Source organism: Biomphalaria glabrata, chromosome 4, assembly GCF_947242115.1.
Source record: "Biomphalaria glabrata chromosome 4, xgBioGlab47.1, whole genome shotgun sequence".
NCBI classification, from domain to species: Eukaryota; Metazoa; Mollusca; class Gastropoda; family Planorbidae; genus Biomphalaria; species Biomphalaria glabrata.
The window spans coordinates 52,035,135-52,056,236 of NC_074714.1; the positions used below are offsets into that span (position 1 = coordinate 52,035,135).

The 21,102-nt window shown below is 39.2% G+C and overlaps 1 protein-coding gene across 3 annotated transcripts in view; it reads left to right on the top strand.

Annotated features, from left to right (window-relative positions):
• Positions 1-21,102, top strand: part of LOC106053083 (protein rolling stone-like) — a 112,364-nt gene that overhangs the window by 34,419 nt on the left and 56,843 nt on the right. The window lies entirely within an intron of this gene.

A 21,102-nucleotide genomic window follows, 5' to 3' on the forward strand; every position in this document is an offset into this window, starting at 1 on the left:
CCCAGTCTTCACTAGGATTCGAACCCCGGTCCCCGGTTCGGAAGCCAAGCGCTTTACCGCTCAGCCACCGCGCCTCCCGTTAGTATGGGTAGGTAGCTTAAACTTAGTAATATAGAAGGCTCCAGGCATTTCAAAGGACACTTGGAATTTGTGGTTCGTTCTTGTTACTTTCATCTGAGTGCCTAAAGGAAGCTTCTGTCAGACATCTTCTCACCCCCCACCCCTTCCCAAACATACAAATAATAAATTCGACCTGAATCCACGGAGCATGCTACAGTAGTGCAGGGACACGCCAAAGAAAAAAAAAAGTAAGTCAAGTTCCCCTTTCAGATCTATTTATCTATCTTCAGACCTTCTGACCTATAGTGCAGACGATGTTAAGGTCATCTGTTTCTTTGGACAACGGTTAACGAGCACGCTGTCGTGTGGACAGCACAACGACCAACCTCCTTTGCTTTCCCCACTTAAGTCAGGTACCCAGGAGTGTTGGGTCTCAGGGGCGCCCTAAAAATCCCCGAAGCTCAAAATCACAGTCCTCGTCGAGATCCGAACCCAGGTTCCCAGGTTCGGAAGCCAAGGGCTTAACCACTCAGCCACCGCGCCTCCTTAATGATAAAGAGCCAAACTAGAATATAATTAATGACACAATGTGCACATATAAAACTACAAAACGCTGTTGTTTAGAGTCAAATTACAATTTGTTTTTGACTTCTCCACGAATCATCTGTTTCTAGTAGATAACCTGAGCTTTAGTATATAGTGTTTTTCTTCAATTTATTTTTACATTTATGGAAAAATAATAATGTGACTTTTTCATATGATCAAGGCCTAAAATCTGCGACCTGCCACAATCAGCGCTGTTGTCCGGCGGTTATCGATTAGGGTTATCTTTTCGCCGTCTACGTTTGTCATCGACAGTGGATTTGCTCTTGGTCTCAAATGTGTACCCCCGCGGACTTGGTAAGAAACCTTGTTCTGAAGTCCCCCCTTCTGCCAAGTGCTCACTTCGTTGCAAGTCAAAGCAAGTCTGCGTATAAGCTGGTCTTCATAGTCTTTTTTTTGGGTGTGAGTAACACCTCTGCTACGCCGACCACCATTCATCGCACCAAAAAAAAAGGTTGCCTTTGGCAAACGGTCGTCATCTAAACAAGATACGTGCGCTAAAGAATAAAATGGGATTAAAACAGTGTTTCCCAAACTGAGCTCAGCGGAACATCAAACCTTGTGTTCCGCGAGGCCTGAATGGATGTTCCGCGAACTACTGGAATAATTAACTAGTAGGCCACCACGTAGAATAAACCTCTCTATAAAAATAAGCAAAGTGTTCCGCTAAATACTCAAAATGGGCGAAGTGTTCCGTTAAGGATAAAGTTTGGGAAACACTGGATTAAAAGATAGTAAAAGTAAAGTAAAGTTCCCCTTTCAGATCTTGTGATTTATAGGGCAGATGATGTTAAGATCATCTGTTTATGTGGCCAAGGGTTAACGAGCAGGGTGTTATGTGGCCAGCACAACGACCGACCGCCTTAACTTTCCCCAACTAAAGTCATGTGCCCATTAGAGTTGGGTGGACTCAGGGGCGCCCAAAAAATCCCGGAATTCAAAATCAGTCTTCATCGAGATTCGAACCCAGTACTCCTAGGTTCGGAAACCAAGCACTTAACCACTCAGCCACCGCGCCCCCATTAAAAGATAGTGTGTACATAAAATAGTTCAATTTGGTGTACGTATTTAATGCCTCTCTAAGGTATACAATTTTTTTTTAGACAACGGCCTGATAATATATATCTGATAAGAAATATTTTAATTGCTATCCCCTCCCATGGCCCTTAAGTCTTTTGCTTCTGATGTCGAGATAACAAAAAAATCCCATCAGGAAATCAAAGACCGAGTGAGACCAGATAAGGTTATGTTACATCCGGGTTCTATATCATCATGAGTACACTGTAATGTAGATCTAATCAGTTCACTCTTAGTCTGTTTAGTCTCTGTTTAGTCTCTCTCTCTCTCTCTCTCTCTCTTTCTCTCTCGCGCGCTCTCATTTGTCTCTCTCTCCTCTTTTTTATCTATTGTGTCCTCTCTTTTGTTTCACTATTCTCTTTTTTCTCTCTTTCACAACCTTTTGTCTATCAACCTTTTGTCTACCTTGACGCTCTCTTATTTGGTATCTTTTATCTTGTTTCTCTTTTATGTCTCTCTGTCTCTTGTCTCTTTTGTATTTTCACTCTTTCTCTTTCTTTTATGTCTCTCTTGTGTCCCTCACGTCTCGATCTCTTCTTTTTCCTGTCTCTCTTTCTCTCTCTCTCTCTCTTTCATAAGTTAACTTTTTTTTTTTCAGCTTTTGTCTACCACGAATGCCCTTATCCTTATTCTAGCAGGTCAACATGTCTCTTGAACAGACTTGAAAAAGTAGATCTAGAGCTGAGAACATTTATCTTTCCCACCCTGCTTTCTCACACCTAACCACACACACACACACCCTGCACACACACGCACGCACTCACATATACGACAGACAATTTCCGAGCACTGAAACGTCTGATCTTTTCTCTTGCATTATATATGTCAGGGCTACTCATCGTTTTTGCTGTCTGTCGGGGAAAAGTCGACGTTCTGTTTGTACAAGCGCCCTAGGAGGGGGGGGGGGGAGAATTGTTTTTTTTAATAGCGATGGGAAGAATGAGGGGGGGGGGGCTGTGAATATAATGAAGAATGGAGAAGGGTGCTTAGACAATGCTCAGGTGTAGGGTGGACATGGGTAGGGCGGCGGGGCTGAGGGGGCCCTTCATTGACCGTAACCTGCTAGGCGCAAATCTGATGAATAATACGTGCACTTCTTGATACGGTGTTCAGAGACACGTTGATACGCGTGTGAGAGAAACAATGGGACATGAGACACAGTTGAATCAACGGCAAGCGGACACAAAAAAAAAAGCAGAAGCGGGGGTGGAGGGGGGGGGAGGGGCATCACGGTCTACTGCATTGCTTTGATTACCTCATTATGAAATAAAAATGACGCTACTATCCGGGGCATTAATGAAGACGCCCCAGAAAAGCCAGCCTCTAAGTGAATGTTGATTTTCTACGAACACAGGCCTACGGTTTAGAATACTTGTTTATATTGTCATCGATAGTGGCGTGCTAGTCTGTATGCAGTGGAATGTTATATGGGGGCTTTTGGCCATTTGTAACTGTTCGACTGTTACCACGGTTCTGATTTGACTTTTGGTAATCGACTGTGTCGATACAATCAATAGTAATAATAGAAATGGCAGAGGTGGGTGTGTGTGTAGGTGGGGGGGGGGTAATTTGGATAAATTGTTGGCAAGAAAATAACAAACAGTTTCAGATTTTGATTTTTAGTGTGGATTTGTATCACTCTGGTCTCTCTCTCTTCTCTCTTTTAATTTTTTCTCTCTCTCTTGCCTTATTTCCTTCATCTCTCTCTCTCACTCTTTGTCAATCTCTTGTCTTCCTCTCATGTGTCTCCCTTGTCTTTCTTTTCTGTCTCATTATCTCTCTCTCTCTTTCTCCTTCTTTCTCTCTCTTTCTCTCTCTTTCTCTCTCTCTTTCTCCATTTTCTCTCTTTCTCTCTTTTTCTTTCTCTCTCTCTCTTTTCTCTTTCTCTCTTTCTCTCTCTCCCTCTTTCTCTCTCTTTCTCTCTCTTTCCTTCTCCTTCTGTCACTCTGTCTTTCTCTCTGTCTTTTTATCTCTCAAACTATCTTTCTATTTTGTGTGACTTAGCAGAATTTAGATACTTGGTTAAAATGCATGACGCGTAGGACGTAATCATCTTCTTTTTTGAAGTAACTTCTATATTATATAAGATAAGATAAGATCTCTATGTATCTCTCTCTATCTCTTCCTTTTCCCAAATTCTTTTCTTTTTTTTTCTTCCATTCAGTGACATTCTTTGATGATATTTCTTCAACCTTGTTCAAAGCGTGTAAAAAAAAGTGTATTTTTATTTGATTGCTGAAATTTTTATCTTTAACATGTTTTTTTATTGTTCGGCTTTTCTCTGGCAGACTTTAGTATATGTACTTTAGAAAATATAGATCTATATATCGTGTGTGTGTCTACAGACTCTATACTTTAGTTCATATAGATCATATATATCGCGTGTGTCTCTCTACAGACTTTATACTTAAGTACATATAGATCTATATATCGTGTGTGTCTCTCTACAGACTCTATACTTTAGTGCATATAGATCTGTATATCGTGTGTGTCTCTCTACAGACTCTATACTTTAGTACATATAGATCTATATATCGTGTGTGTCTCTCTACAGACTCTATACTTTAGTACATATAGATCTGTATATCGTGTGAGTCTCTCTACAGACTCTATACTTTAGTACATATAGATCTATGTATCGTGTTTCTCTCTACAGACTCTATACTTTAGTACATATAGATCTATATATCGTGTGTGTCTCTCTACAGACTCTATACTTTAGTACATATAGATCTATATATCGTGTGTGTGTGTCTACAGACTCTATACTTTAGTACATATAGATCTATATATCGTGTGTGTCTACAGACTCTATACTTTAGTACATATAGATCTATATATCGTGTGTGTGTCTCTACAGACTCTATACTTTAGTACATATAGATCTATATATCGTGTGTGTGTCTGTACAGACTCTATACTTTAGTACATATAGATCTATATATCGTGTGTGTGTCTCTACAGACTCTATACTTTAGTACATATAGATCTATATATCGTGTGTGTGTCTGTACAGACTCTATACTTTAGTACATATAGATCTATATATCGTGTGTGTGTCTGTACAGACTCTATACTTTAGTACATATAGATCTATATATCGTGTGTGTGTCTGTACAGACTCTATACTTTAGTACATATAGATCTATATATCGTGTGTGTGTCTGTACAGACTCTATACTTTAGTACATATAGATCTGTATATCGTGTGAGTCTCTCTACAGACTCTATACTTTAGTACATATAGATCTATATATCGTGTTTCTCTCTACAGACTCTATACTTTAGTACATATAGATCTATATATCGTGTGTGTCTCTCTACAGACTCTATACTTAAGTACATATAGATCTATATATCGTGTGTGTCTCTCTACAGACTCTATACTTTAGTACATATAGATCTATATATCGTGTGTGTGTGTCTACAGACTCTATACTTTAGTACATATAGATCTATATATCGTGTGTGTCTACAGACTCTATACTTTAGTACATATAGATCTATATATCGTGTGTGTGTCTCTACAGACTCTATACTTTAGTACATATAGATCTATATATCGTGTGTGTGTCTGTACAGACTCTATACTTTAGTACATATAGATCTATATATCGTGTGTGTGTCTCTACAGACTCTATACTTTAGTACATATAGATCTATATATCGTGTGTGTGTCTGTACAGACTCTATACTTTAGTACATATAGATCTATATATCGTGTGTGTCTACAGACTCTATACTTTAGTACATATAGATCTATATATCGTGTGTGTGTCTCTACAGACTCTATACTTTAGTACATATAGATCTATATATCGTGTGTGTGTCTGTACAGACTCTATACTTTAGTACATATAGATCTATATATCGTGTGTGTGTCTGTACAGACTCTATACTTTAGTACATATAGATCTATATATCGTGTGTGTGTCTGTACAGACTCTATACTTTAGTACATATAGATCTATATATCGTGTGTGTGTCTGTACAGACTCTATACTTTAGTACATATAGATCTATATATCGTGTGTGTGTGTCTACAGACTCTATACTTTAGTACATATAGATCTATATATCGTGTGTGTCTACAGACTCTATACTTTAGTACATATAGATCTATATATCGTGTGTGTCTACAGACTCTATACTTTAGTACATATAGATCTATATATCGTGTGTGTGTGTCTACAGACTCTATACTTTAGTACATATAGATCTATATATCGTGTGTGTCTACAGACTCTATACTTTAGTACATATAGATCTATATATCGTGTGTGTCTACAGACTCTATACTTTAGTACATATAGATCTATATATCGTGTGTGTCTACAGACTCTATACTTTAGTACATATAGATCTATATATCGTGTGTGTCTACAGACTCTATACTTTAGTGCATATAGATCTATATATCGTGTGTGTGTCTGTACAGACTCTATACTTTAGTACATATAGATCTATATATCATGTGTGTGTCTGTACAGACTCTATACTTTAGTACATATAGATCTATATATCGTGTGTGTGTCTGTACAGACTCTATACTTTAGTACATATAGATCTATATATCGTGTGTGTGTCTGTACAGACTCTATACTTTAGTACATATAGATCTATATATCGTGTGTGTGTCTGTACAGACTCTATACTTTAGTACATATAGATCTATATATCGTGTGTGTGTCTGTACAGACTCTATACTTTAGTACATAGAGATCTATATATCGTGTGTGTGTCTGTACAGACTCTATACTTTAGTACATATAGATCTATATATCGTGTGTGTGTCTGTACAGACTCTATACTTTAGTACATATAGATCTATATATCGTGTGTGTGTGTCTACAGACTCTATACTTTAGTACATATAGATCTATATATCGTGTGTGTCTACAGACTCTATACTTTAGTACATATAGATCTATATATCGTGTGTGTCTACAGACTCTATACTTTAGTACATATAGATCTATATATCGTGTGTGTGTGTCTGTACAGACTCTATACTTTAGTACATATAGATCTATATATCGTGTGTGTGTCTGTACAGACTCTATACTTTAGTACATATAGATCTATATATCGTGTGTGTGTCTGTACAGACTCTATACTTTAGTACATAGAGATCTATATATCGTGTGTGTGTCTGTACAGACTCTATACTTTAGTACATATAGATCTATATATCGTGTGTGTGTCTGTACAGACTCTATACTTTAGTACATATAGATCTATATATCGTGTGTGTGTGTCTACAGACTCTATACTTTAGTACATATAGATCTATATATCGTGTGTGTCTACAGACTCTATACTTTAGTACATATAGATCTATATATCGTGTGTGTCTACAGACTCTATACTTTAGTACATATAGATCTATATATCGTGTGTGTGTCTGTACAGACTCTTTCCTTTAGTATATGTAGACTTTTTATCGTTTAATTCTCTCTATTTGATAAATAAATATTTTCAAAGCTATTCCTTTCACTGTACTGGTTAATTTTTTATCTCCTCCCATTATCTCCCTCCCCTCTCTCCTCTCTCCTCCCTCCCCCTCTCTCCTCCCTCCCCCTCTCTTCCCCTCTCCTCTCTCCTCCCTCCCCTCTCTCCTCCCTCCCCTCTCTCCTCCCTCCACCTCTCTCCTCCCTCCCCCTCCCCTCTCTTCCCCTCCCCTCTCTCCTCCCTCCCCCTCTCTTCCCCTCCCCTCTCTTCCCCTTCCCTCTATTCCCCTACCCTCTCTTCCCCTCCCCTCTCTTCCCCTCCCCTCTCTTCCCCTCCCCTCTCTTCCCCTTCCCCTCTCTTCCCCTAGTCTTTGTCCTCCTTTGTACTTTCTCTGTCTCCGACTATTTCCTACTCCTGTCCACAACTCACACCCTCTTCCTGCCATCAAAGTCAACTGACGGGGATCCATAAATCAATAAGTGATGGTCGAATCTGATGAATCAAAGACAGCGCCTTCCTGTCCCGCCCCACCCCCAACCCCCCCCACTTCGACCTCACAATCTCGGTTCCTTTCTCTATTAAGCACTTTCAACTAAAACGGTCCCCCACCCCCCCCATACCCTAATGTCGTCAAGCCATACGTTTTTGTCAGTGTCTGTCCCGACTTACAAGTAAGGGAGACAATCTGGAATGAGCAAGTGATCTAAAGTAATGAGGTAGCTGAGGGTAGACGTGAGTTTCATTTTATTTTTTCGGCCAATAGTTTTCTTCGATGTTCAATGTCAGCCAGTCTACTTATAAATAATAAGAGAGAGAGAGAGAGAGAGAGAGAGAGAGATTGAGAGAGAGAAACAGAGAGAGAAACATTTTAAAAGAGCATTTGTGCTTGCGTGTGTGTGTGGTGTGTGTTATAAAATGATTCTAGACACCTCACATGTAGTAGGTATAGTTTCCCTTTCAGACCAAGCGATATATAGGGCAGATGACGTAAAGGTCATCTGTTTCTGTGGCCTACGGTTAACGAGGGTGTCATGTGGCCAGCACAACGACCAACCGACTTTACTTTTTTCCCCGACTAATGTCAGGAACCCATTATAGCTGGGTGGACTCAAAGGCGCCTAAAGACCCCGAAATTAAAAATCCCAGTCTTACCAAGATTCAAACCCAGTAACCCCGGTTTGGAAGCCTAGCGCTTTACCGCTCAGCCAACCACCATTCATGACAAAAGACAAGAGAAAAATGGAGAGAGATGGTCGACAGATGATGCGTGGTGCCCCAACTGTCCGAAAGGCTAAAGGAAACAGGAAGCTGAAGAGGTGCGTGCTTGTGTATGCGCGTAGACAAGTTTGTGTATGGGAAAGTTTCAGTAGAGGTATATGTGATTAAACGCATTCCTAGATGCAGAAACCAAAATTTGATAGGGAAAATGGCATTGAAGTGTGTTGTAATCATTACCTCTTATAATGCCCGAAATCTCCAGACTTGGCCACTGCCTGCTGTGACCATGAACTCATGTGACCACACCCCATTTAACCTAAGCCTCGTATCCATCTGTTTCTGCACTTAGTTCATTTGTACCTGCACCGAATTAATCATTTCCTGCACCGAATTCATGGTTCCTGCACCGAATTCATTTGTACCTGTACCTAATTCATCTGTTACTGCACCGAATTCATCTGTTCATGCACCGAATTAATTTGTTCCTGCACCGAATTCATCTGTTCCTGCACCGAAATCATCTGTTCATGCACTGAATTCATCTGTTCATGCTCCGAATTCATATGTTCCTGCACCGAATTCATCTGTTCATGCACCGAATTCATCAGTTCATGCACTGAATTCATATGTTCCTGCACCGAATTCATCTGTTCATGCACCGAATTAATTTGTTCCTGCACCGAAATCATCTGTTCCTGCACCGAAATCATCTGTTCATGCACTGAATTCATCTGTTCATGCTCCGAATTCATATGTTCCTGCACCGAATTCATCTGTTCATGCACCGAATTCATCAGTTCATGCACTGAATTCATATGTTCCTGCACCGAATTCATATGTTCCTGCACCGAATTCATCTGTTCCTGCACCGAATTCATCTGTTCATGCACTGAATTCATATGTTCCTGCACCGAATTCATCTGTTCCTGCACCGAATTCATCTGTTCATGCACTGAATTCATATGTTCCTGCATGCTACCTATGATCTATTCTCGCATGGCGCTCAAGAATTCTCTCGTGCTCGGTTGTACTTGGAACAAGCAGGTGTCTAGATCATCTTCTTTAATAATCAGGGCTTGCCAGAGGCGTGTTTTAAGAGTTTTCTCTTTTGACCAAAGTCAGTTATACCTATGGTTTCCGTTTTCTTGGGGGGGGGGGGATATAGCTGCGTGGTTGCTTTCATGTCTCTCTCTCTCTCCCTCTCTCTCTCTCTCTCTCTCTCTCTCTCTCTCTCTCTCATACACACACAAAAACACACAAGCACCATCCGTATTTTTTTTTCCATTTCTTTCTCCCAGACAGAAATGTCAGAACGCGACAACATACATGGAAGGACAAATTGTCAAAAAAAAAAAATGGTTCTGCTTAGTGAGAGATTGTCTTGGAATCTCAAGGAGATCTAATTGAAATTGTGTGTCCACGATTGAACGGACAGTCAGATGGACATATGGAAGCGTGAGAAAAATGTCCTCTTCCGCTAGCTGTCCATCACCATTAGCGTGATGGACACGCGGAAGGTGTCCTTCCTTTGCTCACAAAATCTACGGCCCTGATGCTTGTAACGAAACAAGAAGTGCAATGTGGGGCCCAAAGAGAAGTCTTTCATTCTGCTCAGCAATGACACGAGAAACAGTCTGGCACAAAAAAAAATCATGTCCCTTTAAGCTCTTGGGAAAATAGTCAGATGTCGTATGAGAAGATCAGATGTCGTTTGAGATGGTCTTTGGTTTGAGACTAAAAACAAAATTGCTTATTTGTATCCAATACTTGAAGCAATGAGTCTTTTGAGTTACAATATTTGTATTCAATACAGCATATAGAGTATTTTCAGTTCCAGATACGTACATGACATCAGATGACAACAAATAGGCCTAAAGTGTGTTGGTCTTTGTCCTGCCCTTACTATCATAACCATCACCATGACAACTGAAGACTATTGTACAAGATCATTAGTAATTAATGGAATTTTTACATTTTATTATTTGAAATTAGAAGATATATTTACAATTCTGTTGTTTTCTGGAATATAAATCTTCCTCATATCTACTAGTGTGGACTATGTAGATCTAATAGATTTCTATAAAGACTGTGACATATTATTTTTTTTTAAGTGAACAAGGAAATTGAAGTACATATTGTGGACAATCATATTTCTACAAAAAAAAAATAATAATAAATAAACAAGAACAAAACAATCAATCATATTTGAGTTCTTGCGTGGGACAGCTTCTTGAAATACATTTTTTTAGGAAAACTTACGGTCTGCTAGCAGACGATTGATTCTTTTTTCAAATTTACCTCCCTTATTCATGTTAGAAATAAGCAGACGGAGTCAAATTGTTTCCTTTTTACCGCTAAATCTTGGGCTCTGCTCTTGAAAGAATTTCTGATCAATTTAAAAAAAAGAGAGATTTGGTGTTGACTTTTCTTTTATTTTTTATTTGACCTCTGAAATTTTATCATGCAGACGTGAGTTGGTGTTTAAATATGGTGTAGTAGTACTATATGGTCAGAAAATAGCCAAGGAAAGCGCATTTATTTATTCAAATTAAGCCACTGCATTAGAAATTAACCGGTCTTAGCTGTTTTCTTTACATGTTTTGGATGTTCCTTCAGAACTAAAGATGATTACATCCTAGTCCAAATCTTCCGCAGGACGATCTGGGATTGCGGCGTTGAGATTTCGAACCTTGGACCAATGAGACGACAGCCCAATGCGCATACCACATGAACATGCAGCCATCCAGTCTTGCTTTAAAAAAAAAAGTATGAACAGAGACAAATTATGAAACATGCAGTGTCATGTCAGTCTCTGCCTCTCGCTCAAATCCTGGTTCTCTTGACATTGACCATTCTCAGTACATACATCTAGAGCAGGGGTTCTCAACCTGTGAACCGCTGATCTAGAGCGTTACAACAAATAATGAAATGTTTACTGTAGGCCTATATATACGTATCTGTAGGTTATAACCTAGGCTAGGCTTTAACCATAGATACAGTGGCGTAGCTATTGTTGGGGGATGGGGGAGGGAGAATTTGAAAATCCCCCCTGGGTCCTGTAACGGATGCATGTGTATATCAAATGTAGCTGAAGTATTTCTAGAAGACGCTTAATTAGACTAAGTGCGTAACTGATCAATAAAGGTCTATTCTAATCTCTAACCCAAAGTCTATGTCGTCACTATAAAATTTATGTTCACCGTCAGTCTAATAAAGTGCGCAACCCAACTAACTAAACAGGCTCTCTAACAGCCCTCACTTGAGGGGGGTCCCCAAATGAGTGTTCGAAATTATTAATTTTTTTTTACATTAAATATTACGCCATTATCTCATGTCATGATGTCGAATGTCGATATGCAGGAGCCCCTAAAGAGGTCAATCTTCCGGGCCCCTGAATGATGGCTAATTCCTACCTACGCCATCGCATAAATACATGGACCTTATGTTATACCGAGATATTTAGTTTTTAACCTGGAATATCATCTTAATTCTGGTTACTGGTGCTCTAATAGCACCTGGGGAAGAAGGAGTATTTGCATTGCTCCACAGGGTTGTGTCACGTCACTGCTCTGACGTAAGAAAGACGTAAGCTCTATAATTTTATTGCGTATGACGTATTGAAATTTTTTTTTTATATATATAAAAAGTTTTGAATCCATCCTGTGGTAGACGTCTCTCGCGAAAGCAATTTGAAAATTTATATTTCGGACACAACATTTTTTTTTCTCCAGTGTGATAATATTTTTACTTGATCAAGGTTCTAATATACAATGATAACTAATAACTGGCTCTAAAATAGAACTGATATAACAGATATTTGGCCCTGAAAAAAACAAACAAAGCGGGGCTTTTCACAAAATAGTAAGCGTGGCGCGACCCACAGCTGCATCAATATATACATGTATATATTGTTACAAATGACCAGTGACAGGAAGAGGTTAACGTGTGACCCCGACGAGATAACACAGCAGCTGGTGTTCCCTGGAATGTACATGTATAAACAGAGACAGGATGTGACGTGTCCTTACATGTTATTCCAAAAGGTACTAGCAATGTCCTGTGACAGATAGAGGTCACAACTTGTGACCCCGGCAAGATGACACTGCAGCCAATGTTTTCTGGAATCTACATGTATAAACAAAGACAGGATGTGACGTTTCCTCACGTGTTATTCCAGAGGATACTAGCCGTGTTTGTGCAACTTTGGACAAGCGATTAGGGACTCTATATAAGCCAGAGAGTTAATGTAAAAGTCAGTCGTATGGAGTCGTCAGTGAGCCGTTACAGTCGATACAGACTATGTAAGACGTGTGCGGCTCTGTGGAAGAGAAATGTGTACGACTCGATGCAAGTTAACTAGGGTAGAGTTAACTGGAGTGGACTACTGTCGTTAAAGTCTATACAGCGTACTACAGTGGACTTGAGCCGTTACAGTCGATACAGTCGATGTAAGACGTGTACGGCTCTGATTCGGTAGACTTGAGTACGACTTGGTTCTGCCTTGGGAGACATGGAGCGACACTGGGAAGTGTGTCGTTGGTCTGTTCTGTGGAATACGGCTCGAGGAAAGTAGAGAAGAGATGAATAGCAACGAAGTGAAGAGATGAATTGCAACGAAGTATAGCTAACTGTAAACTGACAGATATTGTACAGTCATCTACGCTACATGTTACAGTAACAAATTGTTAGAGTTAATAGTCAATAAAGTTATATGAAGCTGAGAGTTTAGTCGTCAAGTTCTTTGCAGTGTTTTTATTTGTGTGCCTACTAATACATTTAGCCAGAAGATTCAGAAATACGTAACAATTGGTGTCAGAAGTGGGATCTTTCTGGCTAGAATGTGTTCCATCAAACTTCTTATTGAACTTGACATGAAAGAACTTAGACATGAGCTTCGAGAAAGAGGTCTACAGCTTAACGGAAATAAGGAAACGCTAACAGCACGTCTCAGACAAGCCATGTTGGAGGAAGATGAGAATCCGGACACTTGCCAATTTGAAATCAAACCTAATATGACAGAGCTCCTGAGAACTTTGCAATACAAAATGAACTCGGTGAATGAGAGCATCAAGGAGATAGAATCAGAAATCAACACCCGATTTTCTTCATTTAACCATTTGATCAAAGCCATGAATGAGAATGAACAAATAGTTACCAAGCCCAACAAGACAGAAGAACAAACAAATACGATAAAAGATCAAACTAGAATCATGATTAACGAGCTGCTGAACACCCAACATTATCAGATTGAGTCGACAGATGAAAGAGCTACACCATTGATGAACAGCGAACAATTGTCCAACCAAGAATGTGGCGATACAGACAATTACGATAGGCATGTTGGTGATGGTTGTGCTGTCTGTGACTGTGATAGCAAACCAAACGAATGTGGCCCACAAGAAATTAAAAGAGACGGTAGCTGTTACTATTTCAACGAAAAGCAGAATGAGACCTTTATTTTGACCGAAGCTTTGGCTACAGATAAACCTGATATGAGTACCTCAACCAGCCAAACAGATCAAGACAACGTTGGGTCTGCGTCCAAGCCTGTTGCTGTGGACCTTAAAGACTTCTGTCTATCTGCCATTGTCTACGAGAGGAACTCGAAGCTGGATTATTGCACCCATGCGTTTGACAAGAACTGTACGTACGTAGCTATGCAAGAAGACTGTGAATGCTTAGAAATACACCAACAAGCTCTAGACTTAACAGAAGCTTGTCCAGCTGTCAAGATCAGCGCGAGAAGTCCTGGTCAAAGTCAAGGAAACACAATAGAATCTGATGCTGAAGGTGATGGACCTTTGCACGTTGAATGTTATCAACCTGCCCCACAGGCGAGTGCTCCAGACTCGGATGAAGGTGATGACGTGTTATACACCTTGCCTTCAAGTGGACTTGCAGCTCAGTCGCAAAGCACCCATCGAAGAATAATGCTGAAGCAACTTGTTAGATCAACAGTCTTGATGACTACAGCTATGAAATACTATGCCTTCCTATGTGCTAAGTCGCTGCCATCAGCATTGATCGACAGGAAAGCAAGACAACGACAACGACATCAACGCAACCAAAGAAATATCAAATTGAGGAGGCGGAGAAAGCGACATATGCAGGTGCAACGTGGATGGCTCCAACAAGATCAAGATACAAACCCACCCCTTCTCCCACTGATAGACCCCCACCTGCACTGATGAAACTCCATAGCCCATGCTGTTAGAAAACAAGCCCACCACTTCTCCCACTGATAGACCCCCACCTTTTACTAACGAAACTCCATAGCCCATGTTGTTAGAAAGATTCTGTCCGGAACCATCAGACCAAAGAAGAAAGCCTTACGAATCAGTTGAAAGCGTGAAGCCACTAAAGAATAATCTAAGAACATTCCTCATTAGAATAGGTTTGATGAAGTATAACAGAGGTTTTAGAAGAACGCTAATTAAGTCAGAAGCAAGAAGGACAGAAAAGAAGTAGTTTAAGATGCCAGAACTGTATTGAGTAACCATCTGTGACAGAACTGTACAAGAAGATCAACCCAACATCGTACAAACCCAAGTCAGTTGCTGTTGTTTAAAAGAAGAGCATGTGAATATTGCTGTACTGTGATGAACCTAGTTATCTCTGAAGAAGCTCTGTAAAAAGATGCTTGAAAATGTAAAACTCAGCCAGTGAAGCACGAACTCGTTAGAATGCTGATGAATTTTCTTGACAAGAGTGCCCAATGTCGTCATCTGAAGGTCGATGTTTCCATACCAAGATTGATGAAAACATTTGTGAGGACCTGCTGAAAAATGAGGATTTGGCTCCCATTCTTCTATGGAAAGAAGATGGACAACGGCCAGATTGAAAGAACATCTCTGAGAAGGGGGCAACCACCAAAGCTTCCTACTTGATCGTCGATCGATTTCTTCAGTATCGTGGTGAAATGGAAACTGTTCGGGACGAACAGATCTAAGAAGGGGGCAGTGTTACAAATGACCAGTGACAGGAAGAGGTTAACGTGTGACCCCGACGAGATAACACAGCAGCTGGTGTTCCCTGGAATGTACATGTATAAACAGAGACAGGATGTGACGTGTCCTTACATGTTATTCCAAAAGGTACTAGCAATGTCCTGTGACAGATAGAGGTCACAACTTGTGACCCCGGCAAGATGACACTGCAGCCAATGTTTTCTGGAATCTACATGTATAAACAAAGACAGGATGTGACGTTTCCTCACGTGTTATTCCAGAGGATACTAGCCGTGTTTGTGCAACTTTGGACAAGCGATTAGGGACTCTATATAAGCCAGAGAGTTAATGTGAAAGTCAGTCGTATGGAGTCGTCAGTGAGCCGTTACAGTCGATACAGACTATGTAAGACGTGTGCGGCTCTGTGGAAGAGAAATGTGTACGACTCGATGCAAGTTAACTAGTGTAGAGTTAACTGGAGTGGACTACTGTCGTTAAAGTCTATACAGCGTACTACAGTGGACTTGAGCCGTTACAGTCGATACAGTCGATGTAAGACGTGTACGGCTCTGATTCGGTAGACTTGAGTACGACTTGGTTCTGCCTTGGGAGACCTGGAGCGACACTGGGAAGTGTGTCGTTGGTCTGTTCTGAGGAATACGGCTCGAGGAAAGTAGAGAAGAGATGAATAGCAACGAAGTGAAGAGATGAATTGCAACGAAGTATAGCTAACTGTAAACTGACAGATATTGTACAGTCATCTACGCTACATGTTACAGTAACAAATTGTTAGAGTTAATAGTCAATAAAGTTATATGAAGCTGAGAGTTTAGTCGTCAAGTTCTTTGCAGTGTTTTTATTTGTGTGCCTACTAATACATTTAGCCAGAAGATTCAGAAATACGTAACAATATATACATATATATATATATTGACCTCCTTCAGATGAATGCCTGGGCATTAGCTATGGTCTCGTCCACATGGTGGTTCTCCCACCTCGCTCCACGCAGCTGATGTATCCATAGAAACTGCAAATGCAAAGTAAGGGTAAACGGCGTCGTAGGCTCTGCCAGAACGTAGCACTGGGTGCTAAAAACTGCCTAGGGAGTCGGCTGCTCCTGATTAAACTTCATAAATATTTCCCATGTTTCGAAATACCTAATAGAAGTTTGATACTAGTATCCAATTATCTCATATAAGGAGAGTTACTGAAATTATCACTGTGGGTTGTGTATATATAATTTGGCCTTGTAAATATTATTACTTTATTTATATGCATAGTAACATTAAATACGTTGACTTACAACGCATTTAGTACAACGATAAAAAAAACTTTAAAATGGGTTATAATTTATTGAATACATATATCAACTATTAATAATAAATATTTAATTTTCATTTGGAAATACCGATAATACAATGAAATAAATTAGAGATCTTATTTTCTCTCATATAATAACATTGTATTAAATCAATCTATTCATTACCTTATGACAAGTGAACTCATTAATTCTAATTATTATTTCCCTTTAAAAGTTTGTTCTTACTGTAGCGATGTTTTTTTGTTTCAAATCTATCTTGTAGAATGTTACACTTTTAATATAAACGAATATGCTCTTCCACCCCCAAGATATTAAATTTTGAAGGGGGGTTGAAAATCACAACAACTAAATAGAAACACAAAGCTTTTTTAAAGGGGAGATATCAAACAAAATATTTGATTACCAATAATTGACTAATTGGTTAATTTTTTGATTGATTCATGTTTTTTTTTTATGTACAGTTGATAATTTGTAAGTGTTTCAACTTAATCCGAGAATTGGTTTAGGAGAATTAACGTGTTTACAATTTTTACCAGTCAAACCGACAGTGTAAGTTGATAAACTTGATATAATCTTTGCAAGAAGACATTTTAGCTCCTAATGTACTGTAATAACTGAAGGGAGGCAAGTCAACGAGACATAGGTGTTTATTTACATGGAGACATGACAAACACATAGGACATCTGCCTTGAACACAGCATCCTCATCTCGGCTCTAGACTTGGGAGGACATCGTTCTCTCTCTCTCTCTCTCTCTATCTCTCTCTCTCTAATGTCAACATCCTTCCTAGTCTACTCTGTAATACTACCTTTACTATTTTAACAGTGAATAGACCTTGTTTTTAATGATTTAACTGTATAGAAGTTAGCCCTTGTTGTGTAAAGGGTGTGTGATCCTTACAGGATTACGGGCACGACATGGCATAAATTGTGCCGATGTGCCTAATCTCAAAACTCAAACTCTAGTCTCTAATAGTGCGCACCTTCTGCACTGTCTTGGATGACGGTGTGCATGGCGGGGATTATAACAATCCTCCTATCTTATTCTCTCTCTCTCTCTCTCTCTCTCTCTCTCTGTCTATCCAAATAAACAATAATAATCATAATAATCTTAATTGTCAGTGTGGAAATTTGTTGTACAATATCTTAGGTCTCTTTCACCCTTCCTCTTCTCTTGGTCCACTTCCACGTGTGGCTGTGTGGTGCATTTTATTATGAAAATAGAATGAACATTTGAACGCGACTCAACCGGAAGCGATTGATATGGCATTTAAAAAAAAATGGCTTGGGAAATTGATCGAGATTCTCAGTGGAAAGCCTTGACACGATTTCTAATTCTCTTCTGTGTCTGGAAGTGATGAGGCCAGGAACTTAAGACACGTCGACTGAATGAACGAGATTGTCTTAAGACTACTTGGGGTTCTGTTCAGATTTAATTTTTCTCACGCATTATTTTGGGTCCTTCAAGGAGTGGGGTTTTTTTTTTGTTCGATTAAATACCACATTCTTTTTGTCTTATCAAATACCAGACTCTTTAATTAAATACCAGAATCTTTTTGTCTGATTAAATTTCACAATCTTTTTGTCTAGTTAGATGCCAGACTTTTTTGTCTGATTAAATACTAGACACTTTTTGTATGGCTAAATACCAGACTCTTTTTATTTTTAAATATCAGACTCTTTAGAAGATTAAATATTACTTAGCCACGTCTCATGTGGAAATCTGTTAATAGAAGAACATGATTGTTCATAGTTCACAGAATAGACTCATTGCCTATATAATTAAGCCAAATAAATAGATAGAAATAATATAGACCACCATCTGCTTCAACTAGGAGGAGGAACGGATTTAAAAATAAAATACTGTTGCTTGTTATTTGATAAACTAGCTTGGTTACTAATTAGAAAATGGAAAAAAAAAAGATCTTCTAACATCTCCCTCAACGTTTTGAAGAAAAATGGTTCAATCAATGGTTCAATCAATGGTTCATTGAATGGTTCAATCAACGGTTCAATCAACGGTTCAATCAACGGTTCAATCAATGGTTCAATCAACGGTTCAATCAATGGTTTAGCCAATGGTTCAATCAATGGTTCAATCAATGGTTCAATCAATGGTTCAATCAATGGTTCAATCAATGGCTCAATCAATGGTTCAACCAATGGTTCAACCAATGGCTCAACCAATGGTTCAATTAATGGTTCAATCAATGGTTCAACCAATGGTTCAATCAATGGCTCAATCAATGGTTCAATCAATGGTTCAATCAATGGTTCAATAAATGGTTCAACCAATGGTTCAATCAATGGTTCAATCAATGGTTCAATCAATGGTTCAATCAATAGTTCAACCAATGGTTCAATCAATGGCTCAATCAATGGTTCAACCAATGGTTCAATCAATGGCTCAATCAATGGTTCAATCAATGGTTCAATCAATGGTTCAACCAATGGTTCAACCAATGGTTCAATCAATGGCTCAATCAATGGTTCAATCAATGGTTCAACCAATGGCTCAACCAATGGTTTAATCAATGGTTCAATCAATGGTTCAACCAATGGTTCAATCAATGGCTAAATCAATGGTTCAATCAATGGTTCAACCAATGGTTCAATCAATGGCTAAATCAATGGTTCAATCAATGGTTCAATCAATGGTTCAAACAATGGTTCAACCAATGGTTCAATCAATGGTTCAAACAATGGTTCAATCAATGGTTCAATCAATGGTTCAATCAATGGTTTAATCAATGGTTCAATCAATGGTTCTTCCATTTAGATTTTTTAAAAGTCGATGCTTTTAAAATAATGGGTGGGTGGAGTCAATAAAGACTAAGAGAAAGAAAGAGAGATAAAAAAAAAGAGATAGACAAGGAGATAGAGAGAAAAAAAAAGAATGCGAAAGTGGGATAGAATTAAAAAGAGAAAAGAGAGGGGGAAAAGAGAGAGGAAGAGAAATGAGGAAGAGGGAGAGAAAAGAGAGAGAGAGAGAGGGGGGAGAGAGAGAACGGGGAAGGGTAAGAAAGCAACAACACTAAACAAAAAATAATTGATCAAGAGATCTGCTGAAAACTCTTTCTCAGTGTTAGAAGAACTTTTTGAAAATAACAATGACCTCATTCAAGCTTCAAATCTCGACTTCCACATTCAGCAGTTGTATTTTTGAAGTGTCATTATAACTAATATTATTTTCTGTTCTTATCTGTCATATAATTTTTAAAAAGTAAAGTTCCTCCTTTCAGACCTTGCCATCTTTAATGCAGCTGACGTAAGGGTAATATGTTTCTGTGGCCCCACGGTTAACGAGGGTGTCATGTGGCCAGCGCAACGACCACCACCTTTACTTTTCCCCAACTAATGTGAGGTACCCATTAGAGCTGGGTGGTCTATGAGGTGCTCTAAAGATCCCGAAATTGAAGAAGAATGATGGGTAGACAGCATGTACGGGCTTTCCATTGAAAGAGATTCTATCGAAATACAAAATCAAGAAATGACGTCATTGAAAGATATAGTCAAGCAAAAGTCAGAGAAGAATGGAGAAATGCAGTCAACAGATCTTGTCTGGTGCCTCGAAATTCCAACAGACTAAGGAATTGGTTAATGTGAAGGTGTAATAATTCTTTCTTTAGTTTAACATGTTTTCCGGGGGATGGGGAGGTGAGCTTTGCAAACATACAGTACTGTTCAAATGTATATGTATCTTTTTAGACCTAGTTAAGTTTGCGCGATCTAATGGCAAGCCGAGTGGATTTTTCTAAGCAGTTAAAGATTTGCATCCTAATCATGTGTCTTTACCCAGGGATGTCATATAGAATTTATTAAAAGTTTACGAAAGGACTCGTAACCTTGGGCTTTAATACCAAGCACTTAGAGAAGGTTGTCTCGCTGCCTTTAGGCGCTGCCTGGTCGGCACCAATTTCTTTCGAGAGCCTTTCATTTAGAAATATGGTCGTGTGGTTTGCGCGCTGGACTGTTGTTTGGATTTATCGATGGTCCCGGGTCCAAACCCTGCCCGCTCCCATCCCCCGTCGTCCTGCGGGAGGTTTGGACTAGGAACTATTTTCAACTCTAAAGGAACATCCAAAACATGTCAAACATTTTACAAACATTTTACAAACATTTTACAAACAGCTCAAGTCGGAATTGAACTCAATACCCTTTGAAAGGTAGCCGAGTGGTTCAAGCCTCTAAGCCACATATTTCAAAATGGAAGGCTCTCGAAAGATCTTGGTGCCGACACAGAATGAACCTATTTAGAGTTGTTATTTTTCTTTTAAGAAAAGTGGGGTGGGATTAGAGAGTTCTCGGAAATGGACGATGTATTCAAAGAGGTGCTTTAAAAAAAATATATAAATGTGACTCGCTTGATTGAAGGTAACACTCTACCAAGAGGCTTTCAATATTGTTCTTGTTTTTGTTTTTTCTT